Source organism: Meriones unguiculatus, chromosome 5 (genome assembly GCF_030254825.1).
Source record: "Meriones unguiculatus strain TT.TT164.6M chromosome 5, Bangor_MerUng_6.1, whole genome shotgun sequence".
NCBI lineage: Eukaryota > Metazoa > Chordata > Mammalia > Rodentia > Muridae > Meriones > Meriones unguiculatus.
Window position 1 is genome coordinate 48,541,632 of NC_083353.1, and position 26,500 is coordinate 48,568,131.

The 26,500-nt window shown below is 41.7% G+C and overlaps 1 pseudogene; it reads left to right on the top strand.

Moving 5' to 3' along the window:
• Positions 1–1,251: 1,251 nt before the first annotated feature.
• Positions 1,252–2,180, top strand: LOC132654041 (vomeronasal type-1 receptor 44-like; annotated as a pseudogene).
• The last annotated feature ends 24,320 nt before the right edge of the window (positions 2,181–26,500 follow it).

Consider the following 26,500-nt stretch of genomic DNA (forward strand, 5'->3'; position numbering starts at 1 on the left):
GAAAAAATAAGGAGTGTGCTCACCCGGAACTTATCCCGATATTGGATGCTCAGGCTCTCTTCACAGAGGCATCATGGCTGGAGATTAAAGTCATAGGTTGGAGGCAGAGTCACTTAAGAGAGTTCAGAGAAAAACCAGGGTTTCTCTGGAAACAGAACTTGTCTCCATCATTCTATCCATTTGGTCATTTTTTTTTCTTTTCTGCTTCATGCAGGGAAGGAGCTGATCTGTCATTCACAGAGCTGCATTCTGTCTCCCAGAGCACTGCATGAGAAAACCAGCAGCTGACATGTACAGAGATCACTTTGTGCCTGAAACAGTTCCATGCTTGGTGTGTAGGTAGAATCCTCACACCTAGGGGCTTCTTGACTGTGCATATGTTCCAGAGTTGCTGACTGGAGCTCATCTTCTGAGTGCTTATGGTCACACTCTGAAGAAATGGCAGATAGTCGGCAGGATTTTATTCAGAGTCCAAACTGGTAATTATTTGTTCTGGAGATTAATTAAGAACATTTGGCCTGGCCGGGCAGTGGTGGTGCATGTTTTCAATCCCAGCACTCAGGAGGCAAAGGCAGGAGGATCTCTGAGTTCTAGGTCAGTGTTGTCTACAGAGTGAGTTCCAGGACAGCCAGGACTACATAGAGAAACCCTGACTTGAAAAACCGAGAGAGAGAGAGAGAGAGAGAGAGAGAGAGAGAGAGAGAGAGAGAAAACGAGGAGGAGGAGACAGAGGTAAGAGGGGCAGGGAGGGGGAGAGAGACAGACAGAAAGAGACATAGAGAATGAATGATTAATGACTGAATGAAAAAGAGAGTGCATGACTACTTGGCCAGCAATGAAGAGGGCAGTGAGATAAATGACCCTGTGCACGTGGGTCTGACAATCAAGTGAGATGCAGCTATTACCCCTGAATAAACCAAACATGTGGATCAGGAGAGGTTAATTTTTTATAACTTGTGGAAATGTTTAATGTACAAGAAAGTTTGTATTTTGAGACAGGCCTACAATGGTCTGCACAGTTCAGTTTTGCATGGGAAGCATCAGGACAGTGGGGACAATGGGGACTACGGGGATGGCCTCAAGGGAGTCTGAGCTGGAGCTGAGTTCTTTTTGGATGAGGTGGAATTGGGATGAATTGACATCTTGTTGCCATCTCAGTGTTGGGGGGTAATGCTTCATTACCAGTATTTGTAATGAAGAGTTTTCTCTTTTCTCCTCAGATTTTTGGTACTTCAAATACACACACATACAATGAATAAAGCCAGCATACTCCACACTAACACAAACATTAAAATCACCTTGTTCTCTGAAATGAGTGTTGGGATCTCAGCCAACAGCATCCTTTTCGTCTTCCATCTCTGTATGCTCATTGGTGCGCACAGGCCTAAGCTCATTGATCTCGCCATTGGTTTCTTGGCCCTGACCCAACTACTGATGCTGCTAACTATGGGACTCATAGCTGCAGACATGTTTATGTCTCAGGGGAGGTGGGACCCCACCACATGCCAATCCCTTATCTATCTGCACAGGTTCTTGAGGGGCCTCTCCCTTTGTGCTGCCTGTCTGCTGAATGTCCTCTGGACCATCATCCTCAGCCCTAGAAGCTGCTGCTTAGACAAGTTTAAACATAAATTTCCCCATGACATCCCTGTGCCCTTTTTCTTTGTGTTCTCTACATGTCTTTTAGCAGTTACCTCCTGGTATCAATAAGTGCCATCCCCAATTCAACCTCAGATAATTTTATGTATGTTACTCAGTCTTGCTCACTTCTCCCACTGAGTTACTCCAGACAAAACACATTTTCCACACTGGTGGTCTTCAGGGAAGCCTTTCTTATAAGTCTCATGGTGTTCTCCAGAGGGTACATGGTGACTCTTTTATACAGACACATGAAGCAGGCCCGGCATCTTCACAGCACCAAACTTTCTCCAAAAGCATCCCCAGAGCGAAGGGCCACCCGGACCATCCTGCTGCTCATGAGCTTCTTTGTGGTTCTCTACATTTTGGACAGTGTTATCTTCCACACAAGAATGAAGTTCAAAGATGGCTCTCTGTTTTACTGTATCCAGATTCTTGTGTCCCATGGCTATGCCACAGTCAGTCCTCTTGTGTTTATTTGCACTGAAAAGCGTATAACTAAATTTTTAAGGTCACTGTGGGACAGGAAATTAAATATCTGATTAGTCAATGATGGGTAAAATTGTACACTCCTTAATACAATCCAATATGTTGCCATCATATCATGACATAGTAGGAACATTCTGTGGCTTAAACTGATATGTGAAAACATCCTTTTGACATTCCATCTGTTTACTCTGTGTGTGGATGGCAAGTATATAAAACAATATTAAACTGCATTCCCACTCAGATATCACATGAAGTTTATCTTTCTCAATGGGTTTTCAAAGGAGGTCTGTGAAATGGCTCTCATCTGTCTTTTTTAGCACATTACTTTTTATTTATTTATTTATTTATTTTGTATTTTTGTGGCAGGGTTTCTCCATGTAGCCCTGGCTCTCCTGGGCTTGCTTTGTAGATCAGGCTGACCTCATACTCACAGAGATCTACCTGCTTCTGCCTCCCTGAGTGCCGGGATCAAAGGCATGTGCCATCATGCCCAGATTACTTTTAATTTTTTTAAAAAATGATTTAACTTTTAATTGTGTGTGTATGTGTTTCTGTCTGTGTTTGTGTCTCTGTGTGTGTTTGTGTGTGTGTATGTGTGTGTGTGTGTGTGTGTGTGTACTTGAGTGCAGGTCATCCTGGAGGCCAGAAATGTCAATTACTCTTAGAGCTAGACTTATAGGCAGTTGTGTGCCACCCAAGGGTGAGTGTTGATAATTGAACTTGAGTCTTTTAGAAAAAAGTTTGCATATGTGCTGAGCCATCTCTCTGGCACAGCCCATTACTTTAAATATGACATTTTCAATAAATCAATGCCTCAGTTGCTTATATTTGGAAAAATATACAAGGAAACACTGTTTTGAGAATAAATTATCACAGGATGCAGAACACACACACACACACACACATACACAGAGCCAAAATGATATGCAGAGAAACATCCTGTCATTTGCATAATGGTGCTCCTATGGCCTGATTTAAAACAGTCAAAGTAGAAACAGCCACTGTCTAGAAGTGTCAGGATGTGGGATCAGGTCATGGCCTCCCCTTGTTAAGGAATGCTAGTCAGAACATGAAGAACACCTCGAATGTCTGCCATGCCAGTCAGGTACACTGCACAATCTTGATGAGTTTCTTAGGAAAGACAGAGCTTAGATGTGTCAAAGAAATAGAGACCATAGACAAAGTGCTTTATCTGGGCTCAAAAAATCCAAATTTAAGTAGGAAACTAGTCACAGATAGTTACTCAGCTGCACTATTGATATACTCCAGGGACCTGAGGGCTTGCAGCATGCCTGCTTAATTGAGACTAATCAGATACCTGCCCAGAGCACACTTCATGTGAGAGAACACGGACTCAGTCACACAAGTCACACAGTTGAGCACACTCACAGGAAGACTTCACACAGCTGAACCCACTCACAGGCATACTTTACAGTGCAGAACACACACTTAGAGACTTACTTCCCACAGTAAAACTGTTATCTGTCACTCAGTGTGAGGATATGTCACAAGCATGGACCCCACTCACACCCAGAATCGAGTAATTTCAGTGTTGACACTTACATATAATCTAAAGAAATAACTGAAAACTGGTTAGTGGAAAAAGAAAGATCAGAGAAGATCTGTTCCATGTTCTGTCTACACTCTGAGTGAGACCTAGAGCCTCAGACAGGCTGTAAATTAACAAAAAGAATGGAATTTAACTAGGTAACATGAGAGAACATTTCACACACCAAGGACATGGAGGAGAAGAAATAAACCACACAACTGTAAGTTGTATAAACCCACGAGCAGACATTTGCCTGGTGGCTCAAGTCTATAACCATGAAATCAAAACAGGAGGATAGTGAGTTCAAGGCCAGCCTGAGCTACAGGATGAGTCCAGACTAGCACACAACAGTCACAAAGCAAAAATTATTATAAGAATAAAATATTATTTTAAAATCCAATATAAGATGGGTGGTGGAGGCACATGCATTTAATCATAGCACTCAGATGGCAGAAACAGGAGATTCTCTGAGTTCAAGGTCAGCCTAGACTTTAAATCAGGTTCCAGGGCAACTAGGGCTACACAGAGAAACGCTGACTCAGAAAAAAAATTCCAAATTAAACAAAAGGAAATGTGCACAGGAAAGGATTAATCTTACTTCTTCACAGTGGGTGAAGAGCATAAACGAATGTGCTGATCCCATGGTAAAGGTGAGCTATATGATGGTGGCAAAATCAAGCCCATGGATTCATAAACACAGGGTGGACAGGTACTGCTCAGCCCTGACATAAACCATGCTCTGCACACATTTTCTCAACATGAGGAGATGGGCAGGCTGAGTCCATGTCGTAGAGGAGGAAACTTTTTCTCCTCCCTGGATGTAGTGCACCCTCAGTGCCACAGTCACCCAGCATGCACTAGGTCTGCAGAAGGTTTGCTTCTTTCCATTGCACTCTTTATTTCTGTTTGTCAGGCTAGACAATTTGAGATATCTTAGCTGACATTCTTGTAGTATCTCTTTTAGTAAACATTCTTGTCTTATTCTGTATCATCATTAATCACCCAGTTAAATTTTGTGAACTATTTTGCTGACACATTTTCCCTTCCTGCCTTCTCCCTATAAAGTTGTGTGAAATTTTTCAAATAAGTGAGAGCTGGATCAGATTGTACACTTGCTTTCCCTCTTTGTGTCTCTTTCCCAACACATTCTTTTCACCCCTTCTTAGGATCGCATTGAACTACTACTGGACGGGACATACTTGGCGCCCAACATGGGGTTGAGGCACGGGAATCAAATTGAATGTCCTTCTTTGTGTACCCACACTCCTACATAGGATCTGGTGCTTCCACATGGGAAGTGATTGAAGGTTATGCATTGAGATCTCCATGGGACTGCCCATCTGTGAGTTTGATCCATTGAGGTAAGTCAAAATGACGAATTATTGGACAAAAATTGAGCAAGCATGACTTATTCTTACAGGGTCTCAAGCAGTCCTTCAAGACACAAGGAGTAAAGGTAAACAAAAAGGAATCTCACAAGCTAAAGAGTTACTTTAAAAATTAGAGCAGCCAAACAGGCAGAAAAAAAGTACTTCTAAGGTTATTTCAAATGTTCATAAAGGAGCTCAAACAGATTTGTGTAATTTGACAGCAGAAAATAATTTAGGAGACAAGCCCTAGATAATGAGTATAAAACAGAGTCAGAAGGGAAAAATAAAGTTACCAAGTCTCATAATTCAGAATGGCCTCCTGCACCCACCTCTCTCTAACCCTAACAAAGAAAAAAGGCCCCCAGTCTGGCGGGGACAGAACACAGGGCCGGAGCTCAGTGAGCAGGAAAATCGGGGACACTACATGCCTCCTTCCCTCTCCCCTACCAGGAGCTAGGCTTGGATGGCTTGCAGAGAACTGGGTGGATTGGAATGCTCACACCCTAAGCCTAAGACCAGCCTCTACCAGCTGCTGAGCTGAGCAGCAGTTCACCCTGCCACCATCCTCCTCTCATCTCTTCTCCCAGGAGCTTCATTCAGTGTTGGCTCTTGGACATGGGCCAAAGGGATGGAGCCACTTCTAGTTTTAAAGTTTAAATTGTGTGCACTGATAAATTCTGAAATTTACATCTAGTTCTGACTTTTGAAATCATGGTTATGTTCTATAAATTCACTCCTAAGGAGGATGTTTTGTTTTAATATTACAAAAACAGGTTTAAAAAATATGCAAATGTTTAAAAAGTAGGTACCACAGTTGTTCTTGTCTTTGTCACTGTTATTGTTTTTATCTGCCAGCTGTCTGGTTTAGTTTCTGGTTTCGGTTTGCTTGCGAGATCTGGAAAAATTGGAGAGTTTCCATTCTGGTCAAGGGAATCTGGGGGATGCCCCAGTTCCCGGGAAAAGACCTGTAACTGCTACACTTTTTTCAGGACAAAAAGAGAGGGTCGGTGGGACCTTATTCTTTGTGAAGAGAGGGCTAAGGGGGCTCTGCTCCTTCTGGAATCTATGTGTGTATATGTTTCTATGTGTGTATATGTATATCTGTGGACTTAAAATGACGATAAACTGTGGACTTAAATGTGACTGATGATATTAATATTTTTGGACATGAGACAGTGCAAATCAACACCTCTGAGTTTGGTCCTGGACCATTAGACTTAAATTCTATAAAACATTTTAAAATTTATTGGTTATTTTAAAATGGTAATCCTTCGACAGTCTAACAAAAAACTTAAAAATAGTTTCTCAACCCTTTGGGGGAGGTCAAAAGACCTTGGTTATTTATTTTATTAATTTTAAAAAGTAAAACCAAGCAATGCTGTTTTAACCAATTAAAAAAAATTTAGTTATTACAATATATCATGTAGAAAAACCTATAAAATATGTTGTTCTTCATTTTAAAAGGCTGGAGATTCTTCAGTGCAAAATGTTTGCTTATGCTCTTTTACAGGACAAAAAGGACAACAGTTCCATGTTAGCCCAGGGTTAAGCAGAGTTATATTCAGATCACTGTTAACCACTATATAAAATATATGCCTGATGGATAGTACCTAAATAAATGATTTAATAGTGTTTCTTTCTGGCCTATAGATTTGGTATGGCCAGAATAGTCCATTTTTTGAGGGTTGCAGGCTAAGTTTAGTTCTCTGTTTAATGCTAAATAAAACTTTTGTCGTTTAATTTTTTGCTGTTAAGTTTTAATACAATATGATAAATAAGACTTGCTAGCCCCTTTATAAATTATGTTTAATTAAAAGTTTTGCCTTGATTTTAGCTTGAAAAGAGCAGATTAAAAGTTATGCTAAAGATTATAATTGAGTACAAGATTGAGTTTTACCTCGTCTCTTTGTTTAGGCTGTATTTTCTTAAGGTTAAATTTAAAATGGGTAACTATCACAAAAACACCAGAGACTGGGAGTCCCAGTCAGGAGAAAATCCCACAAGGAAGAAAGGAAACAGTATTGGCCTTGGGTCACCCAATCTTTCACTGTAAAAGGTCTTGCAGAATTTCAGGTGCGAGCCACAATTACTGAATTGGGCTCTAGCAGAGAGCACGTAGAGCCCAGAGACTGCTGTACACCCAGCTCTCTGTCACAGACAGAGTTGTGTGCCCCAGGGCACCAGATTCTGGGAGTCTCTTTCAGGAGAAAACCCCACAGGGAAGAAAGCAAACAGGGACAGACTTAGGCCACACAGTATATCCCTAGAAAAGGTCCCACAGACCAGTGGGCAGGCGTGCCACGAGTCCAGAAACCTGCTGTGTGCCAACAGTTTTTCACAGACAGAACTGTGCGCCACAGAGCACCAGAGACTTGGAGTCCCTGTCGGGAGAAATCCCCAACAGGGAAGGAAGCAAACAGGGGAGACTTAGGCCCCCCAGTATATCCCCGGTAAGGTCCCACAGACTGGCCCAACCCATGGACCTGCTGTGCACCAACTAGCCTGCTGCTGCCAGGAGAGCAGTAACCACCTGCCACAGATTACCACTTTGGTACTGGGGCCCATAGCCCCACCCTCAAACTTACAGAAGCCTGGGATCCCTGAGATCAATCCCCAGATGCTCCAAGTGGCAACCAGCTATCCCTAACAAAATGACTAAACCAAGGGACACCCAGGTTAAAGCAGCAGCTCAATAAATTTACAGCAAGAAACCCAGAAGCAGGGCATCTGTCTCCAGGAATTTTCAGGGTAAAAGAAGAGCCCTCTCCACTAATAGGGACCATAGTTACCACTCAGGTCTGTATGCCTGAGGTGAGCTCTGGCAAGTCCCATACAACACCGGCCATACAGTGACCAAACCCAAAAAGCTGAGGAGGCTTCCTTCAGGAAAAAACATCTTCCTGCCAAGGGGATTCTCTCCACTACAGGATTCCAGGAATCACCAGAAACTAACACCCAACACCCAAGATAGCCCAATGGGTAGAGGCCAGTGTAAAAGCTCAACCAACAAAAGACAGACTAATATGACATCTCCAGAACCCAGTTATCCAGTGCCAAGTAGCCCTGGACACCCCAGCCTAACTGAAATTCAAGAAGATGACATAACCTCTATGCTCATGAAGAGGATAACACAGGAAACAAATAAAATGCGTAAAGACCTAGAGGCATATAAATTCAAACAGCTTACAGTCATCTGTAAAGAAATAAAGGAAGATAAAGAAAAAGAGATTATGGCCATCTGTAAAGAAATACAGGAAGTTGCAGCCAAACAGTTTGAGGTATTTAGAGAGGAAATACTTAAATCACTGAAACAAATTAAAGAAACAGAGGATTGTTCAAACAAACAGCTGAAGGAATTGAAGGAAAATCAGGAAAATACACAGTCAGATATGTGAAAGAAATAAAAAAAAAGGCTGAAGATCTGTAGATAGAATTGAAAAAAATTAAAACACAAATGGAAAAAATTGTGGAGAGAAAGAAATTAGGGAAGCAAACAAGAACTACAGAGGTTGGCATAAGCAATAGACTACAAGAGATGGAAGAAAGAATCTCAGGTGTGGAAGATACAATGGAAGAAATAGATGTATCTGTCAAAGAAAACGTTAAATCTAAAAAATTCTGGACACAGATGGTCCAAGAAATTCAAGACAACATAAAAACACAAAACCTAAAAATAATAGGAATAGAGGAAAAAGAAGATTCCCTCCTCCAAGTCCCAGAGAATATTTTCAACCAAATCATTAAAGAAAATTTCCCAAACTTAAAGGAGAGGCCAATAAGAATACAAGAGGCCTACAGAACACCCACTATATTAGACCAGAAAAGAAAATCCTCCTGCCACATGATAATCAAAGCAGTAAGAATTCAGAACAAAGAAAAACACTAAAAGCTGCAAGGGAAAAATGCTAAGTAACATATAGTGGCAAGCTCATCCAAATCACACCTGACTTCTCAACTGAGACTATGAAAGCCAGAAGGGCCTGGATGAATATCATGCAGGCCCTAAGGGAACACAGATGTTAGCCCAGGCTACTATACCCAGCAAAACTCTCAGTCCTCATAGACAGAGAACAAAATGATATTCAATGACAAAAACAAATTGAAAAATACCTACACACAAATCCAGTGTTACAGAAGACACTAGAAGGAAAAATGCAACCCAAGAATACTAGCTACTTTCAAGAAAACACAGAAAATAATTAACCACATTACAGTAAACAAAAAGCAAGCAAGCACACAAACTTATGACCACAGCCAACATCAGAATCAAAAGATCTAACAGCCATTGGTCATTAATCTCTCTCATCATCAATTGACTCAATTTTCCAATAAAAAGACATAGAATAACAGAATGAATGTGTAAACAAGACACAGCAATCTGTTGTATACAAGAAACACACCTAAGTCACAAAAATAGATATTACCTGAGTGTAAAGAGCTGGAAGATGGCTTTCTAAGCAAATGAACCGAAGAATCAAGCAGGAGTAGCCATTCTAATATCTGATAAAATAGATTTTCAACCAAAATTCATCAAAGGAGATGGGTTAGGACACTTCATACTCATCAAGGGAAAAATTCCATCAGGAAGACATCACAATCCTTAACATCTATGTCCCTAATACAAGGGCACCCACATTTGTAAAAGAAACATTGTTAAAACTTAAACCACACATAGATCCCCACACATTAATAGTGGGAGACTTCAACATCCCACTCTCAACAAAGGACAGGTCAACAAAACAGAAATTAAACAAAGAAACAATGTCTCTAACAGAGGTCATGAATTAAATGGACCTAACAGACATTTGCAGAGCCTTACACCAAACACAAAAGAATTTACCTTCTTCTCAGCACCTCATGGAACCTTCTCCAAAATAGACCATATGGTTGGTCACAAAGCAAGCCTCAAGAGATACAAGAAGAATGAAATAATCCCTTGTATCTTATCTGATCACTGTGGAATAAAACTGGACTGCAACACCAACAGAAATAGCAAAAAGCCTACACACACATGGAAACCGAAAACTTGCTACTCAATGACAGCTGGGTCAGGGAAGAAATGAAGAAAGAATTTTAAGACTTCCTAGAATTCGATGAAAATGAAGGCAAAACATACCCAAACTTGTGGGACACAATGAAAGCAGTGCTAAGAGGAAAGTTCATAGCACTAAGTGCCTTCAAGAATAAATTCCAGACAGCTCATTTAAGCAACTTAATAGCTCACCTAAAACCCTAGAAAAAGAAGCAGACACACCAAAAAGGAGTAGATGGCTGGAAATAAACTCAGGGCTGAAATCAATCAATTAGAAACACATAAAACAATTCAAAGAATCAATGAAACCAAGAGCTAGTTCTTTGAGAAAATCAACAACATAGACAAACCCTTAGCCAAGCTAACTAAAAGGCAGAGAGACACCATCCAAGTTGATAAAATCAAATATAAAAAGGAGGACATAAATAGAGACACCAAGGAAATCCAAACAATTATTAGGACTTACTTCAAAAGTGTATATGCCACAAAATTTGAAAATCTAAATGAAATGTACAATTTTCTTGATCCATTCCACTTACCAAAGCTGAATCAAAAGCAGATAAATCAATTAAATAGTCCTATATCCCTTAAAGAAATAGAAATAGTCATCGAAAGTCTCCCGTCCAAAAAAAGACCAGGACCAGATAGTTTCAGCACAGAATTCTACCAGACCTTCAAAGAAGAGTTGATTCCAATTCTCTTCAAACTATTCCACGAAATAGAAACAGAAGGAACACTTCCCAACTCATTCTATGAAGCCACAGTTACCTTGGTACCTAAACTACACAAAGACCCAACAAAGAAAGAGAATTTCAGGCCAATCTCTCTTATGAACTTCAATGCAAAATACTCAACAAAATGCTTGCACACTGAATACAAGAACACATCAAGGATATCATCCACTATGACCAAGTAGGCTTCATCCCAGGTATGCAGGGGTGGTTCAATATATGGGAAACTGCTATGGCTGTTGCTGCTAAGGCTTGCTGCTGTGGCTGTCCAGTCCGGAGCCTCAAAAAAAAGTCTCCTATTTGCTGTGTGCTTTTATTAATTTTAATCCTCATTCCTGATTCAAGAACCCATTTGACTCTGCTGGCGGTCTCCGGCAGATTGGTGCCCGAACATGGGACTTGAGATACAGGGAATCAGTGAAAGACACCATGATTGTTGGCAAGCTGGCATCAATAAGTAGAAAGGGCGCAGTGAGTAAATCCAAAAATGGGACAAGGCATTAGCTTAGTGTTTTCTGTATGGATCTCAATTAAAGGTAGTCTGTATAAGCAACAGAAAACTGAGAAAGCTAAACTTTCAGGCTCAGAGAAAAGGAGGTTAGAAAGATGGCAGGCTTTAAGAGAAAATGATATTATGCCATCAGCTCCTCCAGAGGAGTTATATTTCCCTCCTGATGACAGTAATTTCTTGCCAGAAGGAGACTTTGAGGAAGACTTACATCCTAATGAGATTGCAGATTTGGAGGAAGAACCAGATCAGTATTATTCTGAAAGATACCCTCCAGTTCAGGCTATGCATGTTACAAAGTATAAGCCTTGGCAAAAAGAAATTAAAAGACTGGAGTGTGGCTTGGAGGAAATAAACAGAAAAATTAGAGAATTAACTACTAGGGAATATGAAACTCAATCTCCCACTCCAACCCTATCATTGGTTGCAGGTTTGGACCCTCCTCCTGGGAGTTCTACAGTTGCAGTGGCCCAAAAGACAGGGGGATCTTTTCCTTTGTCCACTGTACAGGCAACTCTATCCCCTTTGCAAGGTTCTTTACAAGAAGCTAGGCAAAATGAAGAAGATGTTTTATGGTTTTTCAGTTCTGGAGCAACCTGATGGACAGGGTAATATGGTGAGAGTCCATGCTCCTATACCTTTTAAACAGATAAGAGAATTAAAATGTGCATGCTGTCAATAAAGTCCTACAGCACCTTTTACCCAGGCTTTGTCTACTGAGGCTCTCTGCCTAGGGGACTGGAAAGAGTTAGCAAGAGCATGCTTATCAGGAGGAGATAATTTATTATGGAAGTCAGAATTTGCAGAGCATTGTCAAGCTACAGCTGAACTTAATCGAGCTCAGGGACTTCCTATAACTTATGACATGTTTGCTAGAGAATAAATCTACAAAAAAACAGGACAGCAATTCGATACTATTCCTCTTGCTCCTCAAGATTGTAAAAGATTTGCTTTTAGCGTGCCATCTGTAAATTTTAAAGAACCTATGAAAAGGTATCATTAGCTTGTATTACCTCAAAGTATGGCAAACAGTCCAACTTTATGTCAAAAATTTGTGGCTCAAGCTGTTTTTAAAACTAGAGAGGAATATTGTTCTGTGTATGTTATTCATTATATGGATGACATTTTACTGGCTCATAAAAATGAAGGGATTTTATTAAGTGCTTTTACATACAACAAGCTGTAAAGGATCTAGGTTTAGTGGTTACACCAGAAAAGGTACAGACAAACCACCCTATTAATATTTGGGACATTATATCCTCAGACTATTATGCCTCAAAAAGTTCAATTAAGGAAAGACAACCTAAAAACTTTAAATGAGTTTCAAAAGTTGTTAAGTGATATTAATTGGCTAATACCCCATTTAAAATTAACTACAGGACAACTAAAACCACTTTTTTACATTTTAAAAGGAGAGGGTAATCCTTTGTCAAAAGGAGAACTTACCAAAGAAGCTCTGATGCTTTACAAAAGATAAAATTAGCTATTGAAAAGCAACATGTTCAATATATTGATGATTCAAAAGAATGGGGTGCATATATTTTGGCTACTGTTCATACTCCAACTGCTGTATTGTGGCAAGAAGGACCATTATTATGGTTGCACTTGCCTGTGTCTCCTGTTTGAGCGCTGACACCATATTATAAAGCAGTTGCTAATTTAGTTCCAATGGCTCACACAAAATCTCACATGTATTTTGGTAGAGCACCTGCATTAATTGGAGTCCCTTTTACCAAACAGCAAGTAGATTGGTTATTTCAAAATGCAGATTGTTGGGCCCTAGCTTTGCTCATTATTTAGGACATATTGATAATCATTATCCAAAAGATAAATTACTTCAATTTGCCAATGAGCATGCTTTTGTATTTTCTAAAATAATTAAACAAAAGCCATTCACTCAGGTTCCAACACTATTCACAGATGAATCTTCAAATGGAAAAGCTGTATGTGTAATACAGGGACAGACTTTTGTTTTACAGACATTGCCAGCCTCGGCTCAAGTTGTAGAATGCTGTTGGTGCAATCTTTAAAAATATGGCTTCTACCTCTTTCAACTTGTACACTGATATCCATTATATAGCTAAAGCCTTGCAAGTCCTAGAGACTGTAACATATGTTAATACAGCTAATAAACAAATACAAGAACTATTTAGAGATATTCAACAAAGTATTTGGAGCCATGTGCAGCCTTGTTATGTAGGACATATTAGGGCTCATTCAGGGCTTCCTGGACCTTTAACTTTAGGAAATAATTTAGCAGATCAAGCCACAAGTTTGGTTGGATTAACTCAACAAGAAGTGGCTCAAAATTCTCATTCATTACATCATCAAAATAGCAAGAGCTCAAGAAAACAATTAGTATTACCAGAGAAGCTGCTAGACAAATTGTAAGATCATGTTCCTCTTGTCCTGAACATTTTAATGTACCTCATTATCGTGTAAATCCTAGAGGCTTGACTCCCAACCATTTGTGGCAAATGGACTTAACTCATGTCCCAGAATTTGGGAAACTAAAATATGTTCATGTAACAATTGACACGTTTTCAGGATTTATCATGGCAGCTCCCTTAACAGGAGAAGCCACCAAACATGTTATAAGTCATTGCTTAAAGTGTTTTGCTGCAATTGGTATTCCTTCCATTATAAAAACTGATAATGGCTCCGGATATATGAGTCTAGCTTTTCAACGTTTTTGTGCACAAATGAGTATTAATCATAAAACGGGCATGCCATATAATCCTCAAGGCCAAGGAATTGTGGACCAAGCCCATGGATCTCTTAAGAACCAATTGCAAACAATAAAAAGGGGGGAGCTATATCCCCAAACACCACAGAATTATAGTAATTATGCTCTCTTTATTTTAAATCTTTTGAATGTGGATATACAAGGCCATTTTAACGGCTGATCAATTGTGGCATCCTAATACCAAAGATAATTATGCCCAATTAAAATAGAAAGATCCGATTACTGAAACATGGCAGGGCCCTGACCCTGTATTAATGTGGGGAAGAGGGCATGTTTGTGTTTTTCCACAGACGCGGAAGGAGCCAGGTGGATCCCAGAAAGGCTGGTACGGTTTGCAGTTGTTCCCCAGAAGGAGGATGTTCCTGCTTCAGACAGTCATAAATTCTGCCCTGACTGAGACTGAAAAGCTGCATTGGACTTAGGCTCCTGACCCAGTTTTTGTTTCATTCTGCTCCTGCGAGAAGACATCATGAAGAAAAACCTCTTATACAATGGACTGGACTTGATTGTTCTGTTAATAAGGACAATTCTCAACAAAATAAAAATAAAAAATAAAAATAAAGAGGACTAACTGTGAAACTTTGGTTCTGATTCTGGTTTTCAGCAGACCAAAACAAGCTTGCTTCAAAAACTGTTGGGAGGCCTTGTAACTGCCTACATAAATTCTCCTTTTGCTTTGTTGTTTGGAAATGTTAACAAGATTCAAACTTTAATGTTTCTTGACTTCAATGTAAACTAACAAACTGTATTTGTAAGTTTTCAAATGGTTCTGATTATTAGACAGCCTTTTTACTATGGTTCCAAGAATGATTCTCAGACTTGGTAATTTACAAAAGGTGTCACCTGCTAAGTCACCTCTATGGAGTGTTATTTTGTACTTGGCTTGTGATAGGAGATGCACAACTAAAACAAGGAGATGGCAACTAAAACCTGCCTGAAGGCCTTTCAGTATGTCAGAGCTGAGCTGATCTGCATAAGATCATACCACAGTGTCTACCCTAGCAGAGGTTGGTAGTCAATGACAAGTAAAGTTTCTCTGGGATATATTCAACACAAAGCTGGGCATGAATGATGAAATTCATGTACAAATAAAAATATGTCTTCAGATAGATACAACCTAAGACAGGCACAATCTTCTGCTCCATAAATCTTAAGTTATGGCCAATTTAAAAAATATAAAAAAGGGAGACCTGTTGGGAGCCATGGCCCTGGCAGTTGCTTTGATATTTAAATCTCAGCAGAAAGACTGCTTTTACCAGGCATTCACTGAAGTCAGGGAAGAATTTGCAAGTCCATCTCCTTTTGTTTGTGACAGCAGGTGGGATAGCTTGTGAAGCTCACACCTCTTGCTCCATCTCCTTGTGGAAATTTAACCCATTGTTCTGAGATGCTTTACTCTGGCTTAAAAGCTCTGCAATAGAAAAAGTCAGGCTTGCTGCTTGAGGCTGCTTACTGTTACTATGGCTGCTGCTGGGAAAGCTTGCTGCTGTGGCTGTCCAGTCCGGAGCCTCAAAAAAAAAAATCTCCTTTGTGCTGTGTGTATGTGTGTGTGTGTGTGTGTGTGTGTGTGTGTGTGTGTTGTTAAATTTTAATCCTCACTCCCAACTCAAGAACACACTAGACTCTCCTGGCAGGCTCTGGCAAGAAATAAACCCACACACTTATGGACACCTAATCTATGACAAAGATGCCAAAACCACATAATGGAAAAAAGATAGCACCTTCAACAAATGGTGCTGGTCAAACTGGATATCTACATGTAGAAAAATGCAAATAAATCCATACTTATCACCCTGCACAAAACTAAAGTCCAAGTGCATCAAAGACCTCATCAAAAAACCGGAAACATTAATTTGGTTAGAAGAAAAAAAAATTGGGGAAAAGCCTAGAACTCATTGGTACAGGAGACAATTTCTTGAAAAGAACACTGCCAGCACGGGCTCTAAGAGCAAGAATCAATAAATGGGACTTCATGAAACTGAAAAGCTTATGTAAAGCAAAGTACACCATGATCAAAAAAATGAATGCCTACAGATTGGGAACGAATCTTCACCAACCCTTTATCTGATATCCAATATTTAATATCTAATAAATATCTAATATCCAATATTTAAAAAAACTAAAGAAGCTGAAAAGCAACAAACCAAGTAATCCAATTAAAAATAGGGGACAGAGCTAAACAGAGAATTTTCAATAGAGGAATATCGAATGGCAGAGAAACACTTAAAGAAATGCACAATCTCCTTAGCCATCAGGGAGATGCAAATCAAAACAACACTGAGATTGCACCTTACACCTATCAGAATGGCCAAGATCAAAAACTCAAGTGACAAAACATGCTGGAAAAGTTGTGGAGAAAGGGAAACCCTCCTCCACTGCTGGTAGGAATGTAAACTTGTACAACCACTCTAGAAATCCATCTGGCACTTTCTCAGACAAGTAGGAATAGTGCTTCCTCAAGATCCAGCCATACCACTCCTAGGCATATATCCAAAAGAGGCTCAAGTACACAATGAGGACATTTGCTCAACCATGTTTGTAGCAGCTTTAGTTGTAATAGCCAGAAGCTGGAAACAACCCAGTAGTCCCTCAACTGAAGAATGGATACAGAAATTATGGTACATCTACACAATGGAATATTACTCAGTAATGAAAAACAAGGAAATCATGAAATTTGCAGGTAAATGGTGGGAACTGGAAAGGATCATCCTGAGTGATCTGTCCCAGAAGCAGAAAGACACACAGGGTATATACTCATTCATATAGACATATAATATAGGATAAACCTACTAAAATCCATACACCTAAAGAAACTAATCAAGAGGGGGACTCTTGACTAACATGCTCAATCCTCATCCCAAAAGGCAAAGAGTATGGACATCAGAAGAAGAAGAAAACAGGAAACAAGTTAGGAACCGGTCACAGAGGGCTTCTAAAGGCTCTGCCCTGCAGACTAGCAAAGCAGATGCTGAGACTTATGGCTAACTGTTGGGCAGAGAGCATGGAATCTTATGAAAGCAGTGGGAAATAGTGAGATCTGGAGAGGACAGGAACTTCACAAAGACAGCAACAGAACCAGAAAGGAAGGAGAGGGGGACCTCCCCTATCAGTGGACTTAGGGAGGTGAGTGCATGAAGAAGGGAGAGGAAAGGTGGGATCAGGAGGGGAGGAGACAGGGGTTTATGAGGAGATACAAAGTGAATAAAGTGTAATTAATAAAAGTTTAAAAAACTGACATTAAATAAAAAATAAACAGTCATGTACACAACAATGCTCATGACAAATTTTCAGCATTCCAACAACCTAAGATCTGCTACACCATCAAGTCTGCATCCACATGGGGACTTCTCTCAGATGCCCTCTTTTTGCCCTGTGTCTTTGGAGATCAGGCAGCTTTGGATCTACAGGACTGGCCCTTTCATCCTCTCTAGCAGGTCACAGAAATGCAGGTGTTGGGGTGGACAAACTCAAAGCTCTGGATCTGCCTGGGTGGTAGCTGAGTTGGTGAGCCTCCAGCTCTCCTGCACCCACACCCCAGGGTGAGCCCACCAGCTCTCCTGCACCCACACCCCAGGGTGGGCCCAGCATGGCCCTGGATATCCCACCCAGTGTTGCAGCAGACAAGGAGCAAGGTCAGCTCTCCTCCTCTCATGCCCTTGAAGCCAAATCACCTGTGCCTTCACCACCAGGGCCAGCTGTGCTATGCTGCCCAGGTGAGGTACAGGGCCCACTCTTCTGAGTGCAGCAACTGGGGAGAGGCAGAGACAACTCCCCTGCACTCATGACCTTGGGGCCAGGTCTCCCACCTGCTACAGCTGGTGAGGGCCGATGTGAGAGGAGCAGGGAGGGCATCTCTTCCTTGCCCAAGCCATCCCACAGCAGAGCAGGGGCAGGCCCAGCTCTCCAGTGTGGTGGCCTTTGAGGGGTAGAGCCAGCTCAGAACAGTGCTTCAGTTAGCATTCCAAACCAGGGACATCTGCATGGCCTCTGGTGGAAACATGGACCTGGGGCATCGAAAAGACCCTAGCTGCCATGGGACCAGGGACCCAGACTTGACTCCTGGCAGCAGCTTAGGTCCACATGTCCCCATGGCCTCGGGTGGCAGTGGAGGCCATTCTGATCATTATGTCTTCCTCACCAGCACATCCTTCAGACAATCACATGGTCTTCAGTGGCAGCCCTAAACCTGACATCCACTTGGCCTTTGTTGGTAACTTAAGCTACAGACATAGACAAAGACCCCAGCTGCAGCAGGACTTCACCTTGGCCTCCTCATGATGTCTGTTCCTCACTGCCATTAAGTCTGCATTTCTACCTTTTTCTACAGTGTGTAAACCCTTCCACTTCCTTTCTCTTTCATCTTTCTACCGTGTACTCCATCTTCCCAATTTTTTGTTCACAAATTTTTCCATTGAAGGGGAACCTGTGGCAGCGCTGGGAGGCCACGTGTGGATACTTGGCCTGGGTTGTCATTTCTTAAAGTAATTTTACAATTGGGTGCTGGCCTCTTTATTTTGGATATCATGAACACACACATACACACACACACACCATAGAGAGACAGACTGACAGCAAGCAGAAAGACAGAGACACAGAGACAGAGATAGAGAAAACCTCCTAAGTTTAAATGCAGAATAGAGATGGAACATAACACAGCCTTGACCTCAACTAATGCCAGAAAAGTGTGAGTTTGCTCTATCCTGATTACTTATAAAGGGAAATCAAATGCAAGCCTCTAACCCAGGTGGGCTTTTCTATACTAATGACAGTTTCATTTGTCACTCAGTAACTGAAAAGAGCAATTTGGGGAGATGTTACATATCAAAGCACACTCATACCCATGAGCAGTGATGTCACTGTCCATGTGTAGATCTCATAAGTTAGCCTTTAGGATCATTTAAAAAATGAGTTCATTACTAGGTAATGTAGGCAGGGCAGCTGGAGAAAAAGATCACATGTCCTTTATACATACTGGGTTGGTCAGAAATGCTGATGACAGGCTATATGCTAGCAAAATTGAATGTTGTGAATGACTTAAAGGGAGGGAATATTTACAGATACATAAAGATGGAGAAAATGGGGAGAAATTAATAAACTGTTAAAACAAACATGTGAACACATGAACAGGTCCAAATGTGCGGGCACATGCCTTTAGTGCCAGCACTTAGTTTGTGGGCAGGGGCAGAATTTGGCAGAGCTCTATGAGTTCAAGGCAAGCCTTGTGTATATAGTGAGTTCCAGGCCAGCCATGGCTACATGGAGAGACCCTGACTAAAAATAAAAGAACATTCAGTATCTCTGAATTTCCAGTTCTCTCTAGAATCATGTTTACATCTATGCTATATATTCAATTGTTGACATAAGACAGGAGGTTTTTATTTTTGAAGGCTTCTCTTCTAATTCTAATGTCCTTAATGTAAATCACCCACCTGAAAACATTATACTTGTTTCCCTTTGGTAAATGAGAACGTCTTTGTAGCCAGGCTAGCCATGAATCCTCCTGTCTCCACCTCTGGAGTCATCCCTTTATTCAGACTTTAGAGCTCGGCTTGTCCTCAGCCTCAGCTGGGTCCCATCTTCCTGTGGTCACCCAGCTCTCCAACTCTGCCTTGAGCTCTCTGCATTGCATCTGATTTCTTCTACAATTCACCTTCAGATTTCACTCACAGCTAAAATCCTGCAACTAGGAGTTTGGATACACTGGAAAATACATCAACAAAACAGGTGCTCCATGGGAAGACTGACCTGGGGAGAGGCTGTCACACACTGTAGAAGGAGGACCCTCAAGTGGGCATGTAAATCATTGGAGGACCAAGAGTTCTGCATCTCAGAAGAGAGGTAGTACAGTGGAGAAATTGCTCAAAATTAAGCCTAAGGTGTAAAGTGAGAAAAGATACTGTTGTCCATTTGGTGCAAACTTTCTGATCAGTCCCGCAGGTGTGGCAAGGGAGCTCAGATAAAGTTTGTTCTCAGCCCTCCCCAGATGGCTGTAATCAGGACACAGGGAGTAAGATCAACAGGCAGAGAAGATGCTCCACTGGGAGGCCAGGTCTCCATGACCCCAGCAGGAATGTGTCATCTTCTACAGACACAGAAATAACATGTCACAGAGAGGCCTTAAATTCTTCCTTCACATAAGCTGTGCAGGATCTCCTCAGGTGCACAGTCCTCCCCTGCCATGTCCACCTGGGTAAGTGCTCTGCAACCCAGGGCAAATTCAGAAGGTGGTAGGAACCCAGGCAGGCTGTGGGAGGAGGAGGCGAAAGAGGGGTTTTCAGCAGCTACAGAGGAGACTCTGAGCTCTGACAGACCATCGGCAAAAGGGACTGTGTTCGGCGTGGACAACAAGAACGTTTTCTTCTTAACATACTCATTTCCTTAATTTATAGACTTTCAAATTACTATAGAATTCATGTTCATTCCTGTGAACTAAATAACTCACACTGTATATCTGGATAAGCTGTTTAGTTACATTTCTTTTACTGATTTACCTATTCCTAGGACAAATTATCAGGGAAGTGAAAGGTCCAGAGAGCTCACTTTCCTTGGTTGTGCATCTGTAACTTTGGTGTGCACAGGACTATTTTGATGCAAAGCTTCTGTGCTGTGAAGTAGAAAACCTTCCAAATTCTGTGTAAGTAATAGAGGCTGTAGATTCAAAATCTCATTCCACAGAGGGAGGCCCCACAGGACTGCAATTTGCCTTCTAGTGTTTGCTCATGGCCTCGATTCTTCTCAGCTCAATTTCAGAGATCACAAATTAGTGGTGTCAGTCCTTAGCCTCTGCTGGCCTGGTAGGAGGTGTCAGTAAATGGCTATGATGATGAGGTTTCCAGGACACTAACTATTAATGCACAGTGCCAGTGGCAGATTCCCTTCCCTGACTCACTGAGATCAGGAATTCTGGGAAGAGCTGGTTGCATGTTTTGTCTTTTCTCTATGTTCTCCCCTTGTACTCTGTGCAATTTTTTATGATAGAAAAACCTGAATCTTATTTTCTTTGAGGAAACTTTGGAGAAATGAACCCCCTCACCCTGTCCTGCTGTCTTAATTTCATTTCCAGACTTATCCCAAAGCTTATCTTTACATGAATCTATGTGAAGAGATGGACAGGAACTGACCCCCCCTCTCCTGTCACTGAGGCAGTGGGCAAACAGGGAGGGAGGTCACAGCTCTTAGCAGCAAAGCCAAGTCTCTCCTGAGGCTCCCCTGGGTGCTGGGGGAGCAGGTTGTGCTGCAGCACTGTGCAGGGTCCAGTGTTTGTGGCTGGCATCTGTGCCATGTTGCCCCTCAGGGACATCCACTCTTGCTGTTTCTGGAGGCTGATTTGGAAACCCTGTAAGACATCCTCACTGACACTCTGAGCTCAGAGATGCTGTACAACGGCTTCAAAGTTCAAAATCACAATTCTCACCCAGGCTTTCAGAAACAACTGTAATTCCTTAGCCCAAAGGCTCTTCATGATTTGCCTATAACATTACCACAGTTCATTTATTCCTGGCATCTCAGGAAACAGTGCTGGCATATGCTTGGTGAAGGTTTTGCCTTACCCTGAGTACCAGCAATTTCTCCCTTGAGTCTTCCTAGTTTTAAAGTTAGGATTGTGCCAAAGGTAGACATCCTGACTGAGTAACCTCCAGCCATTTTCATTGAGCAGGGACAGTGTCTCCACCAACCCCCTCTATGTGCTGATGCTATGGATTGGGGGTTGTCCAGGATTTGGGTAACTGTGGGCTGACACAGGCTAAAGTCATGGCTTCTTGAATTCCTGCAGTACAGGGAGTTCAATTCCTCCCCCTGACCCCAGAGCAGCTGTTGCCCTCACAACTGGCTTTAACTGAGGAACTTTCAGGTTTCCCTTTGTCGTTTCTTGCTCTGTGCATGTTTCATTTTCCTAATCTGTCCAAATACCTTCCCTTCCTATTCTCCAATATAGCCTCTTGTAGTGGGACCTATTTCACAAATGAGTGACTTTTTCTGGTTCCATGTACTGAGTTTCATGCCTCTGGGAAGCAGCCTATTTTGTTATATTGTGTAAAGTGCAATCATAGTACATGTTACAACAGGCTATCCCAGGCTGGGCACAGCTTACTGTCTCCTGTCCTCTTGGTTGGATGAGGTGGCTCTTAACCCATTTTGTATATCAGAGAGTGTGTGTCCTATGAGGTGGCCCTTAACCCATTTTGCATATCAGAGAGTGTGGGTCCTAACTCCTGGTTTTTCAAACCATACTCAGCTAGGCAGATGCGCTGATGAGGCTCAGCTGGGAGGAGACAGGCTAGAGGATTCTCTCTGGCTTGTTCCTGAGGAGAGGAACACTCACCAGATGGTTTATAGAAATTATAATCTGCTTGGAATCTGCATGCCTTACTGGTCCTTATTGTATGAGATTTAGATGTAGCAGTCAGTGCATGTCATCTGTAGATATTTGGATGACTAGAGACATGTCTGTCCCTCCTGGCAAGCCTGTATGTTTTCTCTTTTGCTACTATGGAATTCCACTTCCAGGACATAAGTGGTTTCAAAGAAGGAATCCCTGAAGCCACGATGTTAAGAATGTCATGGAGGATTCGCTGTCTCTGTAGCTGCCTGACTCTCCTAAGAGCTTTAGGTTTGTAGGGCTGTGGTTTCTGAAGAGATGCTGAAAACAGCACAGCCTGTGCCCCGCTCACTGCCTGGGCAGTCTGATAGCATGATGTGCTCACAAAGACCAAGTTCTCTTTTCTTCTTTCTTTTCTTGTTAGCTCAGTGGAATTAAAGAAAAAATGTGCATTTCCAGAAATGACATGAGAAAAAGCATTTTAGAACTCTTTTGCTTTTTAGTTAGCCAGTGCTAATACACATGCAATGCAAACTATTAGTTAAAATCTACAGGTGAGTTTTCCTTCCATGAAATAAATATAGAACATGCACCTGCCACTCAGTGCAGAGACCATAAAATGACATTCAGAGTGTGTGCTTCTGATGACATTTGTAAATGTAGTTTGTAATTCTAAAAAGCTGTAAATAAAGCTTGGAAACAATGGAGCCCCATCAGTCTCTCCATTGTTTTCCTGGGCTATCACAGCACAACTTTAATGTCTGAGTTGTTCAAAGTAGAGACAACTGCCATTTTACCTGATCGTTGGAAAACAGAGCTGCCCCCAACCTACTGTGTTCTGCTTTTCGTGACTGGGATTTGGAAAACAAACCCATGAGCTTTATAAAGAATATTTAAGCACCACTCAATTAATCAACACTCTACTGAAATCTGGAGTGCATGGTCCATAATCTTATAAAAGATTAACCTTTTCTAATGTTCCTACAGAACATTTATTTCAGAAAATCTGCTTTCTTCAATGTTTCACCCATTATTTGCTTTGGGTCTAAGTCCTGACAAGTTACCCCAAATTTGTGAAATTTTATCCCTTTTGCCTGTCCTTAGTATCTTCCATGACAATGTCCCATGGTTGTCACACGCAGTGGGATTTGCCAGTTGTGGTGTCAATGTCACATGGTTTAAATAAGTGTAAAACAATTTCACTGTACACACTCTACGTTCAGTGATAAGTTTTTACTATAACACAGGAATTTGTTTACAAAATTAAATCTCCTGCATGCATGGTGTCTGTGCTGGAAAGTTTTATGGCAGCTTGAAACAAGCTAGAATTATTTTAGAAGAGAACCACAGTTGAGGAAATATCTTCAGCAGACCGACTGGAACAATTTTTGATGGATGTTGATTTCATATGGATGGCCATGCTCACTGTGAACAGTGCCATCCCTGCCTGATTGTCCCAGGTGCTACAAAAGCCGGTTGAGCAAGCTCTAAGGATCAAGCTGGTGGAAACTCTACTCCATGGCCTCTCCATCAGTTCCTGCCTCCAGGTCCCTGTCTTGTGTTCTCTCCTAGCTTCCCTGGCTGGGGACCTACAGGCTGTGTGGTGAAATAATCCCTCCTCTCCCCACAGCAACAGAAACCCTGAGCAAGACAGGAAGTGGTACTAGGCTGTGAGGTATGACTATTACAGACCTGACCTTGGGTTTTTGGAGAATTGTGGAAAGGGTTTGAAACTTTGGACTGTAAAATACATACAGTGCTGATACTCTAGTGGATTATATATTGTGATATTAGAATGTAATGCTGAGAGCAGAGCAGATGATGGAGGCTTGTCTTATGCAGTTCCATAGGGAAGCTTGAGAGTCCCTTAAAAATTCTATGAGGGGCACTCATATTTTGAGTTAAGAACCACTAAAATGTTTGGTCTTTGTGGACTCTTGTCCTCTCCAGTCATACTAACTCCCCATTCTTTCATATCATTCCTTGCACTCTGCCCAAGGTTTGGTTATGAGTCTCAGCATCTGCTTTGATACACTGTTAGGCAAAGTCTTTCAGAGGCCCTTGTAGTAGGCTCCTGTCCTGGGCACAGTGGTCTATTCTGAGACTGTATCTCCAACCAAGGACCATGCATGGATATAACTTAGAACCCCTGCTTGAATGTAGCCCATGGCAGCTCAGTATCCAAGTGAGTACCCTAGTAAGGGGAAAAGGGACTGTCTCTGACATGACCTCAATGGATAGCTGTTTGACCCCCCCTCCCCTGAGGGAGGAGCAGCCTTGCTAGGCCACAGAGGGGGAAATTTCAGGCAATCCTGAAGAAATCTGATAGCTAGGGTCAGATGGAAGTGGTGGAGGACCTCCCCTGTCAGTGGACTTAGAAAGGGGCAGGGAGGAGGTGAAGGAGGAAGGGTGGGATAGGGAGGAAATGAGGGAGGAGGCTACAGCTGGGATACAAACTAAATAAACTATAAGTAATATAAAAAATAAAAATTTAATTAAAAAAAAGAATCACTAAAATGAAACCTTTGCCTTGCTGGAACAATTAAAATCCTCTATTTTCTCAGCTTCATCACACAGACACTGTGGTCAAAATACTGTTAAGGCTGCATCTCATGCTGGTAGCCAGACTTGGTAGCTCAGGAGTCTCTCAGGTGTTCAAGGCCAGCCTGGACTAGGGAGGGAGTTCAGGACAGCGTAGGCTACACAGCAAACCTTGTCTCAACAAACAAACAAATAAATAGAGTTTCTCAGGTAGTACTGTTCTGAAACATTGAGGGATCATGGACTGAAGCTGTGACTTGGCACCATAAGACTGTATAGAGTCCCTGAAGAGAGCCTCGGCCCCTTTGCTGTGCAGAGCCAAGCCATTTGGAGTTGTCAGTATCACATGCCAGCAGCAGCTGCTGTGGGGCGAGGCCAGTTTGAACCTAGGAGACAGCTGTGTGGAAGGCTTTGCCAGCACTGTGGAGGAGCCCAGAAGATCATTGGTGAGTCCCAGAAGCATGGCACTGAGAGTTATGCTTTCAGACTTTGTTGAACTTGATTGTGACTGTGCCCTGGTTCTTTCCTTTTAAATAAGAAAATACTTATTTATTCTTATTTTACAGGATCTCACAACGTCTCTTGACATTGAACTTTTAAAGGGATTTTGGAGATTTACAGTGAGTTTGGAGTTCTAGAGAGACCGTGGGTTTTTTAGAGAGACTTTGAAAATGTTAGAGAAACTAGATGTTTCAGAGATTTGAATGTTTTGGAGAGGCTTTGAATGTAGAAAGAGACTTGAGAGATTGAAATTTTAAAAAACAGGAAACTTTTATATTGCAATGTTGACATTAGTTTAATATCTTGGGAACAACAAAATTGAGAAACAAAGTTATAGTGTAACAGAGATGTGTTCAGTGTCAAGTAGTGTCAGCTCTTTTTTCTTTTTCTTTCTTTTTTTAATGAGGTTTCCCTATGGAGCTTCCCAAACTCACTGGCCGAAGCCCCCTGCTACTCTATTTATTTTTTTTAATTTTTATTTTTTATATTAATCACAGGTTATTTACTTTGTATCCCAGCCTTAGCCCACTCCCTTATTCCCTCTCAATCCTATGTTCCCTCCCTCATCTCCTCTCTGCCCCTTTTCAAGTCCACTGCTAGGGGATGTCCTCTTCCCCTTCCATCTGACCCTAGCTTATCAGTTATTCTATAACCTAGAACCCCTGCCTGGATGTAGCCCATGGTAGCTCAGTAACCAAGTGAATTTCCCTAGTGAGGGGAACAGAAACTACTTCTGACATGAATTCAAAGACTGGCTCATTGACCACTCCCCCGCCCCCAAGGGAGGAACAGTCTTACTAGGACATAAAGGAGTACATGGCAGCCAGTCCTGGCAGCTGTTTTAGTCTTTTGTTTGTTGAATCAACACAAGCTAGAGTCATTTGGGAAGGGAACTTCAGTTGAGAAAATACCACACTAGATTGGCCTATGGGCAAGTGTGTGATGCATTTTCTTGATTGGTGATCTATGTGAGAAGGCCCACATCACTGTGGGTGCAGGCTCTGGGCTCAGGGATCTTGATACTAGAGAACATGGACTGAGAAAACCATGAGACACAAAGCTATTAAGCAGCATC